Source organism: Lissotriton helveticus, chromosome 6 (assembly GCF_964261635.1).
Source record: "Lissotriton helveticus chromosome 6, aLisHel1.1, whole genome shotgun sequence".
Taxonomy (NCBI): domain Eukaryota; kingdom Metazoa; phylum Chordata; class Amphibia; order Caudata; family Salamandridae; genus Lissotriton; species Lissotriton helveticus.
In genome coordinates, this window is record NC_136067.1 from 961,417,123 (window position 1) to 961,434,802 (window position 17,680).

The following is a 17,680-nucleotide window of genomic DNA, read 5'->3' on the forward strand; positions in this document are numbered from 1 at the left end:
AAAACAGTAAAAACATTTAAACAACGAAGAGACCGTGGCAATTTCTTTTTAATTATCCAATAGATTTATTGAAATTGACAGCACCAATAATGAAATATTCTTGTCAGTAGCGGTCTGTTGTGCGAATAGTTCCAAGGCAGCAGAACGCGCTGAAATCTAGATGGCACGAAAGTGATGTCTAGCAAGTTGCCGCCCAGCAAATAACGGCGTGGGGCGCCGCGGGGGTGAGTGAGTCCAGTAGGCACCACAGCTATTCTTACCGGCATTGCAGAATTACTGCTGGGGACAATGCCTGTGCTGTAGCAGGGTCACAGCAGAAACAAAAAGGATTCTGTTGAAGATGTTGTTGGTTTTCAATTTGAAAACAGTTCTGGTGTCAACTGCTATGCTAATGTAGTGGTTAATGTTTTGTTTTCTCTAGAAAATGTAAAAGAGGGGGAGGCAGTCCAAAGTTCCGTTAAAAGGGCAAAGGAAAGGATCGGTGGTTTGAACTATCAGTCAAAAAGGGGAGGGGGTGCAATAATTTTTCCTACCGGGTCACACTGTGCTTTCACCGGAAGTGAGGTCTGCAGGATTGTAGTAATTCAAAGTGAGGCTGGCGCCAGCATGGGAGCGCCGACGTCCCGCGGATACAGTTTCGTCACTCCACGGGCGATCATGGCAGTCATTCCCCATCGGGGGTCGGAGACTCCCGCGGCTCCTCTAGAATCTTCAAGGTCGTGGAGGACTACGGTGGTGGAGTCAACCAGTGACCGGGCCATTTCTTTATGTTGGGCCCGCTCTTGCCAGGTCGACCGCCATTTTGAGAGTTCGGCAGCTACCGGCGATCGCGGGGTCACATGAGCGGACGGGCTCCACCCTGCCGGGCGAGACGTTGCAGCATGGCCACAGTGGAAGAACCGTTATCTAGGTCGTTCCGAAACTGTGCAGCACTGGAGTTGTTAGGATGCCACCGCCTGGAGCGCTGAGGGTGCAGCTGGGAAGCCTCCACCTGGGGAGGCGGGAGAGGCCTGTTCGCACCGTCTCTCCCTCCCAGTGCACCCCACGGCGTCTCGCTTGAGATTTGTTATGGCCGGAGCAGGCGATGAGGACGAGGGGGGGTCGGAGGCATGTGCAAGACATCCCCCTCCAGTGTTGTCGCAGCCATTATAAAAGAAAGAAGTGTCCCGTCCGTCTTCGGGCCGGGCTTCCGGTGGATGTCGGCCGGACGCCCCTGGCTCTGGCCCCATGAACGGGTTTCTTGGTTTATCGGCTGCAGCCGGATCCCGTCGGCCTCGGCCCCCCGACCGTTGGTGGTCGGACCGGAAGAGCATGTGGCGGGACTACCTGCAACTCTCAAGGGCCACCGCGGCCGGACTGGGAGAGAGAGGGGAGGGTCGAGGAGACATTCCCCCCCCCTGCAACTGTTCAGCGTTGTAAAGGCAATCCCCTGGCCGGGTCCCGCTGGTCTCGGCCTCTCCTCCGGCTACACCCTACGTTAGGATCTCCTGGCCGAGGCGTGGCAGCAGAACCTGCCTTATATGGGCTGCTCCCGGCTGGGCGTAGCCGGAACCCTGCCCCACCTTGGAAGTTTCCAGAGTGGGGGTGGATGTTCTACTGACTTGCATTTTCCCTAGTCTATCGATTTTTTTGGCGTGGCAGGCGGTGGGACAGCGAGGGGTGATTTGGTTTCTCTTACTGTTTTTCTGGTCTCTCACCACTGGCATATTTTAACGTTTTCTTGTTTCTAGGACATTAATAGGTTTTATCATTACGTTATGTTATCGTTTCTTTGTTCGTTGTTTAATAAAAGTTCATGTTCATCAGTGGCCTACTGATTTTCGTTTTCCTATTTTTTTCTTTCCAGGTTGTTTCATGGTAAAGTTTCTGTTAACAGGATACAGTGATCACTTCGTTATTATTGCATATGTCCTTTTCACTAGGGGTGCTCTCTGGTCGGGCCAGATGACGTATCTCTAGTAAATGGTCCGGGTGAAAAAGGTGCATCAATCAGTGGGGAGTAGATAGGCATGACAGATTACAACGGGGGAGAACGGTCCGCATTACGTACCCTTTCACTACTTGCAAAGATTTTCCTACGTTTATTTGCAAACAGGGAATACCTCCAAAAAGAACTAATTCCCAAACAGTCAATGTTCGGACAATCAATCAATCAATGAGGAATGAAATAGGTACGACGTGTTAAAGGCTTGCGTTACCTACCCTTCACTATCTGCAAAGGGAGATAGAATATTCCTATTCTTCCTCGTTTGCAGGTAGAGAAGATCGTTAAGAGAATTAACTTCGAACAATTCAATGCTCGATTGAAACAATCAACAAGGGGTACTGTGAACACAAATGAACGCCGCTTATATACATACGCATTGCTATTTTCAACAGGTTGTTCCTAATGTTTCTATTTTAGCGAGGTCAAAAGAGATCCCATTAGTGGCCTACTGATTTTGCTCGATTCCTTTTGTTTTTTTACACGATTTTTCGCTATCTGCAAAGACTAAACAGAGTATTGCGACTCTGTGCTTGTTTGTAAATAGAGAATGAACCAAAGAGAACAATCAATCAAATGGAGAGAGAAGCAGGCACGACGGATTACAAAGGGGGAAAGGGCTGCATTAACTACCCTTCACTATCTGCAAAGAGAGAGTACTCCTAATAGAAATGAGGGGTGGGGGGCAGCAATCAAAGCAGATCAGTGTGCATAAACACGAAAAAAAAAATTCTTACCACGTACTTGACATTCGACAGCTTATGATATTTGCTATTAAAAAACCATTGAAATTCACTGAAAAAACCATAGGTTATAGACCATATATAGTTAGGAATTAGCATTTACAAAACCTTGAAAATTCACTGAAAAAACCATAGGTTATAGACCATATATAGTTAGGAATTAGCATTTAAAAAACCTTATTTTACTCACACAAAACCATTGAAATTCCATATATAGTTAGTTGCACTAACTATATATTGCGCACCCGCAATCCACTGCTGATGATGTCACATATTACATCATTCATTAAATGGTCAGTGACATCACTGATGACATCACTGATGACATCTCAAATGACATCACTGATGACATCACTGATGACATCTCATTTGACATCAATGACCACATCACTGATGATATCATTCATGTGACAATACAATGCATCTCCTCACATTTTAATATAACCTCTGTTTCACCCAGTGTTAAAAACAGAGTATAATTTTTGAAACCATTGACACACCAATACTAGTTACTACATACGTACTCACTGATTCCTACGTCTACACACACATTCACTCATTCACCCATACAATCATTCATACATACAATCACTCATGTTTACAACACAATCATATGCACTCATACACCTATACAGACACTCACACTCTGCCACTCATCCATGGAGTTACTCACACACCTAGTCAGTCCTGTAAAGAATCAATCACACTTCCATTTTCTACTCTATACAGTTAAACATAGAGCACCTTACGTTTTCAACCATATACTAACACATACTTACTCTCTTATACAATCATTGATACAAGTACACATTGATCTGTACAGAGTCACACACCTCCCATCCAGCCACACACACACTCAGTCTCCCATGCAAATACTTGGGCAATCAATCAATAACCCATATAGTTACTCATATAGCTACTGATCAACACATGCAGCAGTTTACAGAACAACAGACATAATGATGCACAAATTAAGACAGTTTAGTCACTAACCCATGCACTCAGTGAGACACATTTAATCACTCACTCATACATTCAGTCATGCACCTACTAAATCCTTCGTCCAGACACTTATACATCCACTCATTCTTCAATATGTAAGACATATTTTAACTTTACAGAAACATAGTCACTGGATGTTGTCATCAGTGATGTCATCAGTGATGTCATTTGAGATGTCATCAGTGATGTCATCAGTGATGTCACTGACCATGTCATGAATGATGTAATATGTGACATCATCAGCAGTGGATTGCGGGTGCGCAATATATAGTTAGTGCAACTAACTATATATGGAATTTCAATGGTTTTGTGTGAGTAAAATAAGGTTTTTTAAATGCTAATTCCTAACTATATATGGTCTATAACCTATGGTTTTTTCAGTGAATATATATATATACACCAGTAGGTAGTTATAGTTAGAACCTAGTTTCCATTGGAAAATCGTCTTCATGGAATTTTCCTCCAAAAAGTGCACCACTGATTCTAGTTGTGCGTGGAAAGTTTTGGGGTGATCCATCAAGCCGGGGCCGAAAATATTTTTGGGGAGGTCAAAGATAGTCATTTTCCCATGTTAATTCTCTTAGAGATTTTAGACAGGACTACAGCCAAAACTGCTGGATGGAATCATACCACAGTTGGCTCAAAGGTAGCTCTGGGTTCAGAAAGCGACCGTTTTGGTCTCTGATGAACTCTTATGAATATCAAAATGCCCCAAACCTGTTTTTTTTTTTCCATGAGCAGGGAATCGTGGACCAGTCATGATGCTCATCGCGGTCCACCAGTGTAGCATTGCTAGAGTCATGAACCTTGCCGAAATTAAAAAATAAATATAAAATCACACATTCAGTTGGCCACCACTTTCTAAACCGGGACATGGTCCTGGGGGATAAAAATAGTGGATACAGCTATAGAAGGGGCCAGGGTAGTGGTACCCTGACTCTATAGGTGCATGGTACGGACCCCTAATAAGTGTCAGAATGCCCCAAAACGTTTTTTACCATGTGCAGGCAGCATGGCTGAGTCGCAATCCTTGCTGAAAAATCACACTCTCTCACACACTAATACACACACTCATAGACATATTCAGCCACTCATACACCCACTCACAGTCCCACTCAGAAACTTATGCATACACTCAGAAGCCCACTTAGAGAGTCACAGACCCACTCACAGACTCATGCACCTACTCACCTTCCCACTGAGACACTCATGCACCAACTCACAGACCCACTTAGACACTCATGCACTTAGTCACATACCCACTCAGAGATTGATGACCCATTTACAGACCTACACCAGCACTAACACACTTACTCACAGACCCATTCCGACACTTACACACCCAGATGCTCATGCACCCATTCACAGACCCACTGAGACACTGATGCACCCACTTAGACCCTTATGCACCCACTGAGAGACCCGCTCACACACTCATGCACCCACTCACAAACTCATTCACAGACTCATGCACCTACTCACAGATCCACTGAGACACTCAAGCACCTGATCACAGACTTACTCTGATACTAATGCACCCATTCAGACGTTCATGCACCCACTGTGAGACCCACTCAGACACTAAAGCACCCACTCACAGACCCACACAGAGACTCAAACACCCACACACAGAACACCTCATAGACTCAAGGACCCACCCACAGGCCCACTGAGACACTCATACACCCACTCACATACTGATGTGCCCACTCACATACCCACTCAGACACTCAAGCATCCAGTCACATACCCACTCAGAGACTAATGCCCCCATTTCCAGACCCACTTAAACACTAATACACCAACTCATAGACCAATTTAAACACTAATGTTCCCAGTCACAGACCCATTCAGACACTCATGCACCCACTCACAGACCAACACAGACACTGATGCACCCACTCAAGGACCCACTCAGACACTAATTCCCCATTTACAGACCCACGTATACACTAAGGGACCCACTCACAGATTGACACAGACATGGATGCACCCACTCACAGACCCACTCAGACACTCAAGCACCCATTCACAGACCCACTCAGAGGCTCATGCAACCAATCACAGACCCACTCAGAAATGAATGCACCCATTCACAGACCCATTCGAGACTTACACATAATGCCTTAAAGCCACTCGTTCAATCATGCACCCATTTATAGACCCACTCAGACATTGGCATGCTCACTCACAGACCCACATGGACAGATATGTACCCAGACACAGACCCACTTAGACACTGACATACCCATTCAGACATTGATATACCACTGAGAGATCCATTGAGACACTTATGCACCCATATACAGTCCCACTCAGAAACCCACACACCCAGTCACAGACCCACTCACACACTCACACATCCACACGAAGACCCACTGAGACACTAAATGCACCCAGTCACAGACCCACTCAAAGACTGATGCACCCACTTACAGACCCACTTAGACACTCATGGAGGCAGTTACATACCAAGTCAGAGACTAATGCACCCACTCACAGGCCCACTCAAACACTAACGCACTCACTCATTGACCCACTCAGACAGGAACACCCCCCTTACAGAACCTATTAGACACACAGCTAGCGACAGAGCCATTGCCACATGCACAGAGTCAGAAGTTTAAGCTTGCTGCCGTGCATTGAATGTGTGCTTTTGGTTTGTGAATCCCCAATGGATTTGTGACTCCAAAAAACAAAATGATTTTAATTGAATATTAACTGATGTTTGGGAAAAGGGTTGCTCTTAGAAGAGCCTTTGTGTTGATTGTGTATAGATAAATATTACATGTAAAACATGATGCCGCCTTTCAAGTTGTTAAGGAATATTGTGCTGCCTTTCTCTGAGAAATGTACTCCCTCATCTCTATATATATGCTCCATGTCTAGGCGTATATTGTTGTTGTAGATGGAGCCCATGTTATGGTCTCTCTCTGAGGATTGCAGAAACAGTTTTATTAACCCCTTCGACGCTCATGACGAGCTGGGCTCGTCATGCAGTAGCCTCCTGCTACGCTCATGACGAGCCCAGCTCGTCATGTAAAGTGCATCTGCTGCTTTTCCAGCACAGGGGAAAAATCCCCATAGCGTTCAAGGTGTTAACATGTTTCCTGGCTTTGTCTATTTGTGGACAGAATTCATTTGACCACTTCCATTATTGCCTTTGGCAAATGTTAGAGTACACCAAAGCAATGTGAGGGAAAGGACTCATTAATTGACCAAAGGTGTCCTTCATTAGGATCTCCAGTCCTACTCCAGTGAGTGTGCATAGGTCATTACCACCAGAGTGCACAGTTAAGAGGTCTGGATGTTGGCAATCCACCATACTTTCAATCAAAGGCAGCATTTGATGCAACTTTAACCCTCTCTGGCCAATCCAAGTAATGTCCAGATTAGGCAAACCCATGTCCCTGTCAATACCACTCTTTCTAGCACATTCTCTAGCCCAAAACACATAATTATAACCCATAATCCACACTCTAACCATTTTGAAGGCAAGGAGGAGTAGAAGACAGGAGAATGTTGGAGCTCAATGAGGTAGATTGCAAAATGAAGGGTAGTTAAAGTGGTTTACCGGGACTGATTTTAAACAAGGACATATTTGATTGGATAGTGTAAATATGGCGGTAGCTAAAAATAGGTAGTGATTTAAAAGTAACATACTTAGGTCTGTAATTGGCTCTGGATAAATTAAAAAGAAGTTATGCTATTTTGGTTATTCTTACATTCCCAAACAGTCAACTAAACCTGCTACAGTTGAACTTGAAACTAGTATGTGCTCAACAAAAGTGTTGAGTGTCGCAAAGGAGGTTGCTATGGCAGCAGAGGTAAAACAATGCGGGGAAACAGGTACTTCAATAAACTGTGCTTTCAAAGTTGAAATGAGTGTAGTTTAGATAGAGCACATCTTGTGAAATAATCATTTTCTAAATCAATACCATCATAGAATGTCGAGTGTACATGAAACATGACAGTAGTATAATGGTAAATGCTTTAACAGACTCCTGTATGGGTTCACGACTCCATTGTGAAGTTACACAGGGGCGTTGTGATGGAGTTGCAAATCCATACCCAGACACTACCAGTTTGTGCTTCTTACCAGGTTACTAAGAAAGGGTAATAAAAGTGACCATTCAGAAGTGGAATAAGAAAAGAAAAAAATGTAGGGAAGGTTATGATTTGCTAGGTACTTAAGTATCACTGGAAGAAGAGTGGGAAAGATTTCCGTTACTGGTTCTTTTCTGCTGAGAGTGGTATTTTGCATGAAAATAAATTTAAGTAAAAGTGCTTTGAAAATTGGAGAACAACAAAGTGTTTTCTCAGGTGTGTTAATAATGGTGCACGTTCACGTTGATAGTAACCAAAAAAGGAACAAAGGTTACAGGGATTTTATATTAAGGAATTAGCATTTAAAAATCTTAGAAATGTACTAAACAAAAAATGTTAAAAGGACATTATAGTTAGGCGAAAATTTGACCCATACAAAACCAGTGAAAGTCAGCCGTTATAGTTAGTGAACTAACTATAACTCACGCCACTGCTTCTGACCTCACCAAATACATCACTAATGAAATGTTCAGTGACATCATTTATGACATCATTGGTGACATCTTAAATGATATCACTGATGACATAATCTAGTGACTGAGTGTTTTTAAAAAGTTTATGAGTGTTAAATATATAAACCAAGTTGTATTGGTGAATCACTGGGTGTATCATTGCCTGTATGGATGATTCAGTGGGTGTGTTACTGACTGTATAAAGTGCATACGTTTTTTAACTATTTATTATCATGTATGAGACTAATTTTTGAAACTACTTTGTATGGGACTGTTTTTATCTATAAATTTTAGGTATGAACATGTTTGTACTTGTTTTGTTATGGCCCTGGAAGACAAAATGAAGTTAATTGATGAGTATAAGTGAGTGATCACGTGTCTCAGTAAATGTTTGGGTAGTGACTGGTTGTTTGAATGTCTGTATAAGTGTGTCAGTTGATGTCGAAAGGCTGAGGTCTTGCCCCCTTTCTCCACCACTCTACTGGTTGAGGGAAAAAGTCCACTTTCATCCTGAGGCCCTCAGGAGGCAAGAAGATTTCATCCCCCAAGAAGCAGAACACCAGGAGGCATGTTTGCAGAGTGGTGGAAAAAGGAGGCGTAGCCTTCAAATCCCTCTCAGTAATCCTGCTGTGTGGTTATTACTGGGGGTAACCAGAGTTGTTGTTACCCCCAAGGACCCTCAGCAGCCGTGGGGACTTTATCCCCCAACCAGCAGTGCACCAGGGGGTGTGTTGGCAGAGTGGTGGAGAAAGGGGTCAGGCCTCCAATGAGTTGCCGGGCATTTTATCTTTTCTTTTGTTGTTTTAGGAAAGGGGAGCTGGGTAGCCCCCCTGGCCTGATTTAGGCCCCAGGGATGTCAACCCCCGGGGCCAGGTAATTTTAGAATTGGGAGGGGAACCATGTGGCCCTCCTCCCTGGACTGCTTATCCCATACCCCAGGGCCTGGCTTTTTCTTGGTTTTAATAAAGGAAGGGGGTCCATGTGGCCGCCCCTTCCCTGGGCCTATTTAGGGCCCCAGTGACCCTACCCCTGGGGCCTGCCCCTTTTTGAATTTTTTATTATGTAAAAAAAAGGGAGGGGTCTGTCCTTCATTTTGGGTGCCCAGGTCCCACCGAGGGCACCTATTGACATTTGTTAGGGACAGCGAAGTGCCTTAAAGCCTCTGCGGTCTCTGCGGGCTCCACACATCCTGTGGGAGCCAGCATTGATTTCACAGACAGAGAGCTAATGGAAAGGCTGCTCCCTGTCTGTGAAGCCAATTCTGCTCCACTTCAAACAAGCAAAAGCATTTTTTATGCTCCCGCTTGTTGAAAGTGGAGCAGTGTTTTCTCTGTCTTGGCAGAAACAGTAAAGCTCCCGCCAAGCAACAGCAAACAAGCCATGTCACGCGGGTGGGCACCTGTGTGAGTGGCCTTATAGGTGTATGAGGAGATATGTCAGTGGATGTATTAGTCAGTGCGTGGGTGTATCAGTGGCTGTATAGGTGAGTGAGTGGATGGATGTATTTGTAGATATATTGATCAGTGAGTGGGTGTGCAAGTACTGGCATGGGTCGGTGAATGGGTTTGTGAACGGTTGTGTGGGGGTAGGTGTATCGAAAGGTTCATGGGGGTGTGAGTGGGTACATTAGTCATTTTTGGGATAATGTCATCAGTGATGTCATTTGAGATGTCATCAGTGATGTCACTGACCATGTCATAAGTGATGTAATATGTGAGGTCATAAGCAGTGTGTTAGACCTGGCATCTTTGGCGTGGTTTCCCCCTATCTTTTTTGCCTCTACCTCCTGTATTTTCGATGCTGTGCTGGATTTCGTTTTTGCTGGTTTAGATGCTTTGGACACTCTGCCACTGCTGATCAGTGCCAGAGAGTAAGTGCTCCCTATGTAAATTGTTATTCTGATTGGATATACATGTTTGGCATATTTGTATCACCATGAAGTCTCTAGTAAAGTGTACTGGGTGTGCAAGGGCTGGTGATGACAAATGCTACTAGTGGGCCTGCAGCACTGATTTTGCCACCCACAGGAGTAGCCCTAAAATGATGTCTCAGGCCTGACACTGCAGTGCCTGTGTGCAGTTTAGAACTGCCATGTCCTCCTGGTCAGTGTCCCCACTGACTAGGCCTAACCCTTCCCTTTTTGTGCGCATCAGTCACCCCTATGGAAGGCCCATGGTACCCCCCTGGGCAGGGTGCAGTGTATGTAAAAGGTAGAGCATGTACTAAGGCAGGTGACATGCTCTGATAGTGAATGGCAGCCATTTTCGTTTTCACTATTGTAAGGCTATCTTGCTCCATAGATTAACATGGGGGATGCTGGCTACAGTGGCTTCCAGTATTTCTTCCCATAGGAACAAGATATGACATAAGTATCTAGTATCCCTGAACTCAGAATTTAATAACACATCATTTAGGAAAGGTTGTTGTTAAATCCTGTGTTTGAGAACAGCACTTTTAGAAAGTTGCTGTTCTCTTGTCTGACCCTTCTGTGTGCCTCGACATGTTTGTGTATTGACTGTCTGGTTTGAGAGTGACAGGGTCTGGGGATTCCCCAGGAGGCTGGCTGAGTCATCCCTAGGCTGAATGACTGCATTTGCAACTTGAGTGGTGGGAGGAGTAAGCACCTGGGCCTGAATAGGGCTGTGCCTGCCTTCCACAATGCTAGCTCCACCTCCTGCTGGGCGGTTGACGACCCCGCCCCTCACTCTGAAAGGAAAGAAGAAGCCAGCAAAACAAAGTACTCAGGAGACACCCAGAACTGGTTCAGACCGGGCTTAGGGCCCACATGCACAGAGAGAACAAAGACTTTAGGGGTATAAGTACAGGACCTCTGACAACAGAAAATTAGATCATCCTGGAATCAAGAAGGAACCTCTGCCAAGGAGAAAGCTGACTCTGAAGAAGGAAGACTGTCCTGCTGTTGCTCTGCTGGACTGACTTGCTGTTGCTTTGCTGCCAAGGAGAGGGGAAGGACTCTGCTGTGTGCTGTGTCCCCTGTCTTGAAGGAATCTCCAAGGGCCTGAGAAGAGCTGGCTCCCTGTTTTGAAGTCCCAGGAACAAAAGGACTTCACCCCCAGTTTTCCTGAACTCTGCTGAGAGAGTTATGTCCTTCCTAGAGTGCTTGATCCAGTTGTGGGGCCTCTGGAAGTTGTACCTGTGCTGGGATGCTTGAAACTAAGCTTGAGAGACATTTGAAATTGAAAAGTGTCGCATTGCTCGCTTGCGGAGCGCATCCCCGACAGTGCGAGAAGTTTCCCGCCGCTATGAAGGTCGAGATCGTCGCCGTCGCATCCTCCGTTTGCGGGACGCACCAGACCAGTGTGGGAAAGTCGAACATCGCTGCGAGTGTCGTCGCAGAGCCTGTCGTCGCTGGGTGAGATCGTCGCACCACTTGCTTGCGGACTGCATCACGTCGCTGCGAGCATCGTCGCAGAATCACCGCATCGAGGAGCTGCGAGAGAGAGGATCACCGCTGGACCGCGCATCGTCGCCCCGGAGATCGTCGCAGCCCCTACGAGATCATTGCATCGTGCCTTTGCGAGAACAAACTTCCTACAGAACCTATGCACCGGAATCCATACAAGTGCCCTTCCTCCCCATACAGACCGGATTCGTTGCAACACGCCCGCTGCTGCAGCGGGGCTGTCGCAGACGCCTCCCCAGGGTTTCAGGAGCAACGCATCGCTTGTTTTCCACCGCACCAGCTTCTGTTTTTTGGAACTTTGTTGCAACTAAAAGGTACTGTGAGTAAACGTGACGCAACTGTGAACTTTTCACGCATCTGTGGATTATTTTATCGCAACTTGAAGAATTTTAACTAACCTTAAGAACTCTTTTATAACCATATTCTTGAACTGTGTATGTTGGATTTTTGTAGTTTTGGTCTTGTGTAGTTTCGATTAAATACCTTTATTTTTCTAAACTGTTGTGGAGTCAGTTTGTGGTGTTTCACTGTGTTACTGTGAGTGTTGGTACAAATACTTTACGCATTGCCTCTGGTTAGCCTAGACTGCTCGTGCCAAGCTACCTAGAGGGTGAGCAGGGGTTATCTCAGAGGGTTATCTCCTTGCTCTGACTAGAAGCAAGGGTCCCTATTTGGACAGTGGTACCTACCTCTGCCAACTAGAGACCCCCAGTTCTAACATAGTGCATGGCAGGAGCACAAGTTATAGTTAGCTTATGCTAACTATAACTGCTGAATTTGTCTGGCTTTGTGCAAGTGAAACTTGAGTCTAACTATAATGTCCCAGTAACCTTTGGCTTTTTCAGTGAATATATATATATATATATGTGTGTATGTTTGTGTGATTTATTAAACATTATCCCCAATAGAGAGTTATATATTTTCCTAACTAAATAGCTTTCTATGGAAGTGTGCTGCAGTATCAGTGGGTGACCATAAGTGCTGCTTAATTTACACAAACGTGTGCTGGTAGAGCCTGTTTTGACACTTTTTGGTCTGTGGGAACATTGAAAGTGTATTTTGTTACTTTATGCCAATATTATCGTCAATATTATTTATTGGCCAAAGTGTATTTGTTTAAAATTGATTTCATTTAGTCTGGTTTGTATGCAGATCTATTTTGAGTTTTCTCTTTTGGGTCTTTGTTACACCTGTTAGCCTTAGTGTTGCCTTCCTTGCCTTAGGACTCTGAGCAATGTACAATTGCTGACCATTGCTAAAATCCATGTCCTCTCTCTTCTAAACATGGTATCTAGGTTTATACCCAACTGCCATATTTAATTTACTTATAAGTCCCTAGTAAAGCTGAATTATATGTACCCAAGGCCTGTAAATTAAATGCTACTGGAGGCTTGCAGCACTGTTGGTGCCACCCACTTGAACTTGAGTAACCCTTTAAAAATGTCTCAGGCTTGCCATTGCAGCTCCTATGTGTGCATTGTAAACTGCCATGTGAACCTGCCAAAGTAACTTTTGCCAGGGCCAAACCTTCCTTTTTAGTACATATAAGTCACCCCTGAGGTAGGCCATGGACATACCAGAGGGCAGGGTGCAGTGTATTTAAAAAGTAGAACATTCCGTTTTAAGTCTTACATATCCTGGTAGTGAAAAGCTCTTTGTTTTTCATTACTGCAAGGCCTATCACTCCTATAGGATAACATTGGATGCCTTCTTACATTTTATACGTGTAGTTTCCAAATGGGAAGAGATAAATGGTTCATGTTTGGTGTCTCTGGAATCCTAATTCAAAATCCTAACATATGATGAAGTAGGATTATGATTTCAATTCTGAAAATACCACTTTTAGAAAGTTTACATTCTCCTATTTAAGCCATTTCCTATCTCTGGTCACGACTGGGTATAGTTGTCAGTTGGGCTTTGTGTATTCCTCTTAGACAGCCACACGCAATGAGACCTTAGGTGTGACTAGGTTGGCCATCACTGGCAGGATGAGAGGGAGGAGCTGGGCCCAGACTCACTTATAGCTGAATAGGTTGTCCTGTCTTCAAACAAAGGGCCTAACAGCCCTGCATTTTTACTTCATCCAGCTTGGAGCCAAGGCAGTGAACGTAGGGCATCTGTGCACTTCACAACCACTGTCTATAAGCGTCTTCCACCTCCCAGAACCATGGCACCAGGGTATAATAAAATGGGGACATCGGAAACCATCTCTTCAGTAAACTTATGGATCTGTGAATACCCTGCAAGGAAGAAGGATGCTGTGCTGCTGAAAGGGCCACCACTCAGCTGGACTGCTGATCTAAGGGTACTGCTGCTTTGCTGTGTTGACCTGCTGCCTGTTGCCTGGGTGAGAATGAAAGGATCTGCATCTCATGAACCCAGAGTGTCTCCAAGGGCTAGGTGGCTGGCTTCCCAATTTTAAACATCAGGGACAAAACAGGCTTCCAAGAACCCTATACCTGGACTCAGCCATCATTAAGTCTACCCTGCCATATGCTGCCACCCCAGTCCTGAACCCTTTGAAGTAGGCCTAAGGAGTTGCCAGTGAAACCAATGCATCTTTTCTGCTGAATGGTACATCCCTGAGCGGAACAGATGCATCTTCTATGCTAAGTGGCGCATTCCTGCACAGAGTCAATGGATCACTGCTGCTGCGTGGATTGGACCTGTTGCAAGAACTCACATCACCGCCAGAGCCTGCACTGCCTTTGGAACCACCAATGCGCGATGCACCCACGGTACAGGCCCTCGCATCTCTCGTCAATCACAGTCTCGAAGACAATGCCGGACACCTCATCGCAGCCTAGCAGCTCTTCAGAACCACAGCATCGCCAGCTGTGGGCCGCATCGCCAATGCCAGACTTCTCATTGGAAGCCCCGTCGATGGGATCCTCAATGACGATGCAACAGGACCTCGCACCGCAACCTCGCCGCATCTCAAAACAAACACATTACTTCGGCTGCATGGCGCATGTTTGAAGCGGATCCACGCAATACTCTGCAACGCAGGATTTAAGATACTTTGTTCATCAGGCCTAACTGGGTCCCTGTAGCGAGCCCGCACTCCATTGTGGTTGGCCTGAACTTGTGACTTTGTCCTAGTCAGGCATAACCAGATATCCATATTTGAATCTTTGTGGTTTTTGGCACTATTTTCACAAAAATATTTAAACTGTAATATCTCTGGTTCTACTAATTGGATATGTGTCATTATGTTCTTGTTATATTTCTTTAAAAATACTCTATTACTCGTAATCTGTTGTGGGCTCCTTTCGTGTGTGTTTTCACTGCTTTAATGTTTGAAGTGTTGCATAAATACTTTACACATTGCTTCTGAGTTAAGCCTGACTGATCTGTGCCAAGATACCAAGGGGAGTGGGCACTGGTTAATTTGGCTTTGCTTGTGCCATAATCTGACATGGATTGTGGTTGCTATCTGACCAGGCCTCTCACCCCAGTTACCATGCCCAGACGTGGGTCCCTTGCTCACTTTGCCACTGGATTCAAGCTAGCCGGGCTGATGACAGCAGATTAGCCTGAAACCGGTCCCAGGGTGCTTGTTTCCGGTCCAGGGAAGACATGGCTTGGCAGTTCGGGCTGAACTGTTCCCATGAGGCACAGGATCAGACTGTTTTGCATAAGGCCATGTCTGAACTGGGGTGGCGGAGTGAGCTATGGAATGATGATGGATTAAACCCAGATCATTTGCCTGGGGATGAGTGTCTGCACTGTTCGGTACTCTGTCCATCATCCCCTTTGGTGTTGCTTTGACTGCTCTGTGCCAAGGTACCAAGGGGAGTGGGCACTGGTTAATTTGGCTTTGCTTGTGCCATAGCCTGACATGCATTGTGGTTGCAACCTTACCAGGCCTCTCACCCCAGTTAACCAACAACCAAATTACTTACACTCTTGAAAATCCAACAAAAATATTTGTTAGACTTAGATCAGATTCTCTAAGGCAGTCTTGTATTGTGGATGGGCTGCATACCCTGTCTATTTGGCACCTACATTGAGCTTGTGTACTTCATCTGGTCCCCGATCTTTCATTTCAGCATGTGTACTTATGATGCACACTCACTTTCAGGCTGTGACTTTCCTTACTGCATCTACCTTCTAACAATGTAGGACTTGGTGAGCGAACGACATGCGGTTGAGAATAGTTGTCAGCAACATGAACCTTTAGACCGAAATACAGAGATAAAGTACATGTGATTTTGTCCGTGAGCGGTCCTTGTTTATGGCTAATGCTGCAAGTTACAGCCACCTCTTTGATGTGCTTCCACTTGTTATTGCTGTATAAAATCCAACGTCATCACTCATCCGTGGTGGACAGTGAGCTAAACGCGGCACTGGAGACTGTGTTCCTTCTAGGCCCCTTGTGTTCCGAGTAAATTTATTGAGGGGTCTGAATGTCTTCAGGAGGATTTGGGAGGTCAAATGATATTCATGTGTATAAGAAATGTGTCGGTGTTCCCTCTGTGCAGTTTGCCAGGAGCCAATCATCACTTCATTCACTCACACCTAGAAGCAGCCCCTTGGTCTCCAGCCCACTAGGGTTTTACATTGTGTCATATGTCTGCTACAGCCTTGGACCTTATTTTACCCCAAGTAACATGTTTTTCGAAGTCAAAGCCCTTAGTTTGCTTTCTGTGTACATTATTGGTACATTATTGTTTTTAAGTCATTAGCAGATGTGGTCCTAACTTCACAAAGTGAAGAACACAACTGACATCATGATTAAGGGAAACTGAAAATTTGATTCAGCAAAGCGTCTATAGTGACCACAATGCACAGGTAGCCTATTTCAGATACAGTCCACTTTAAAACATTACACATTGCTCATTCAGAGGTCTGCAGATTAGATCTTCTATATTTAAACACGGGGCTCCATTACAACAAACCTATGCAAGCTTTTCACTCACCTTCCCTCTCTCCCTTCAGAAATTCTTACTTTAGAAGGCAAAGTACAGCAAGGTGTCCATTCTTGGTTATTGAACCAACCACATAAAAGAGCCTGTCTATGGAGCTTCAGTCAAGGGTTTACCATCTGTCTTTCCGAAAATCTTTTTCAAAATGTCTGTTCTTGAACTGTAAATTCTTTCAATTGTTAGTTATACAACAACAGTTACAAGAAAAAAACACACTTGGTGAATCTTATTCTTTATAAATCAGTGAGATACGATGATGTAATAGCTACTGCTTGATTCTGGTCATGCACATACACTCACGATTCGTAAATGCCCACACTGCGGTCCAAGACACATATTACTGGTGAGTAGACAAACAATGCTTATGCAGGCCATGCAGGAACTCCAAGCCGTATACTAAAGGTGCGCACACAGAGTCACTACTAAATTATCTGAGTATACTATGCTTAATGCATTTAGGTCAGTAATTGATGCTGTCCTTACTGCACAAAAGTGATGCTAACCAGTACAAAATGTTTTTCCTAATACACTTTCCAGTGCAAAACTTGTTTTGTGCTGGAAAGTACCCTGAAAGTAACAGAACGCAGCATGAAGCACTGCTTTGCATTACTTAGAGCCAAGGGGGCGTCACATGGGTTGTGCACGGACAGTCCCATGCAACCATCCATGCCTTTTGATGCAAAAAGCTATCTATAAACAATAGCAGACAGGATTAAGTGCCAAAAGTTATTGCTATTTGAAAGGAGATATTGAAACGAGAAATATTTTTATTTCTCCTTTTTTTCTGACTTTGCATGTGTGCTGCACTGTGCAAAAAAAACAAAGTAGGAAAAGTTTTAGAGTGTGTCTACGTATTGTATTTCGTACTGGAAGGGTACCCTTCTGTACAGAACCTATGGTAGACTCAGGCACTCACCCATGCATTATGGCACAAAGGTGTGTGCCCGGCGCACGGCAGCTAAAATCTGCACCGGTGCTAGGGAGAGGGGAGGAGAGAGCCATATTTCTGTAGATATGGCGCTCTCCTGCTCCCTCCATAT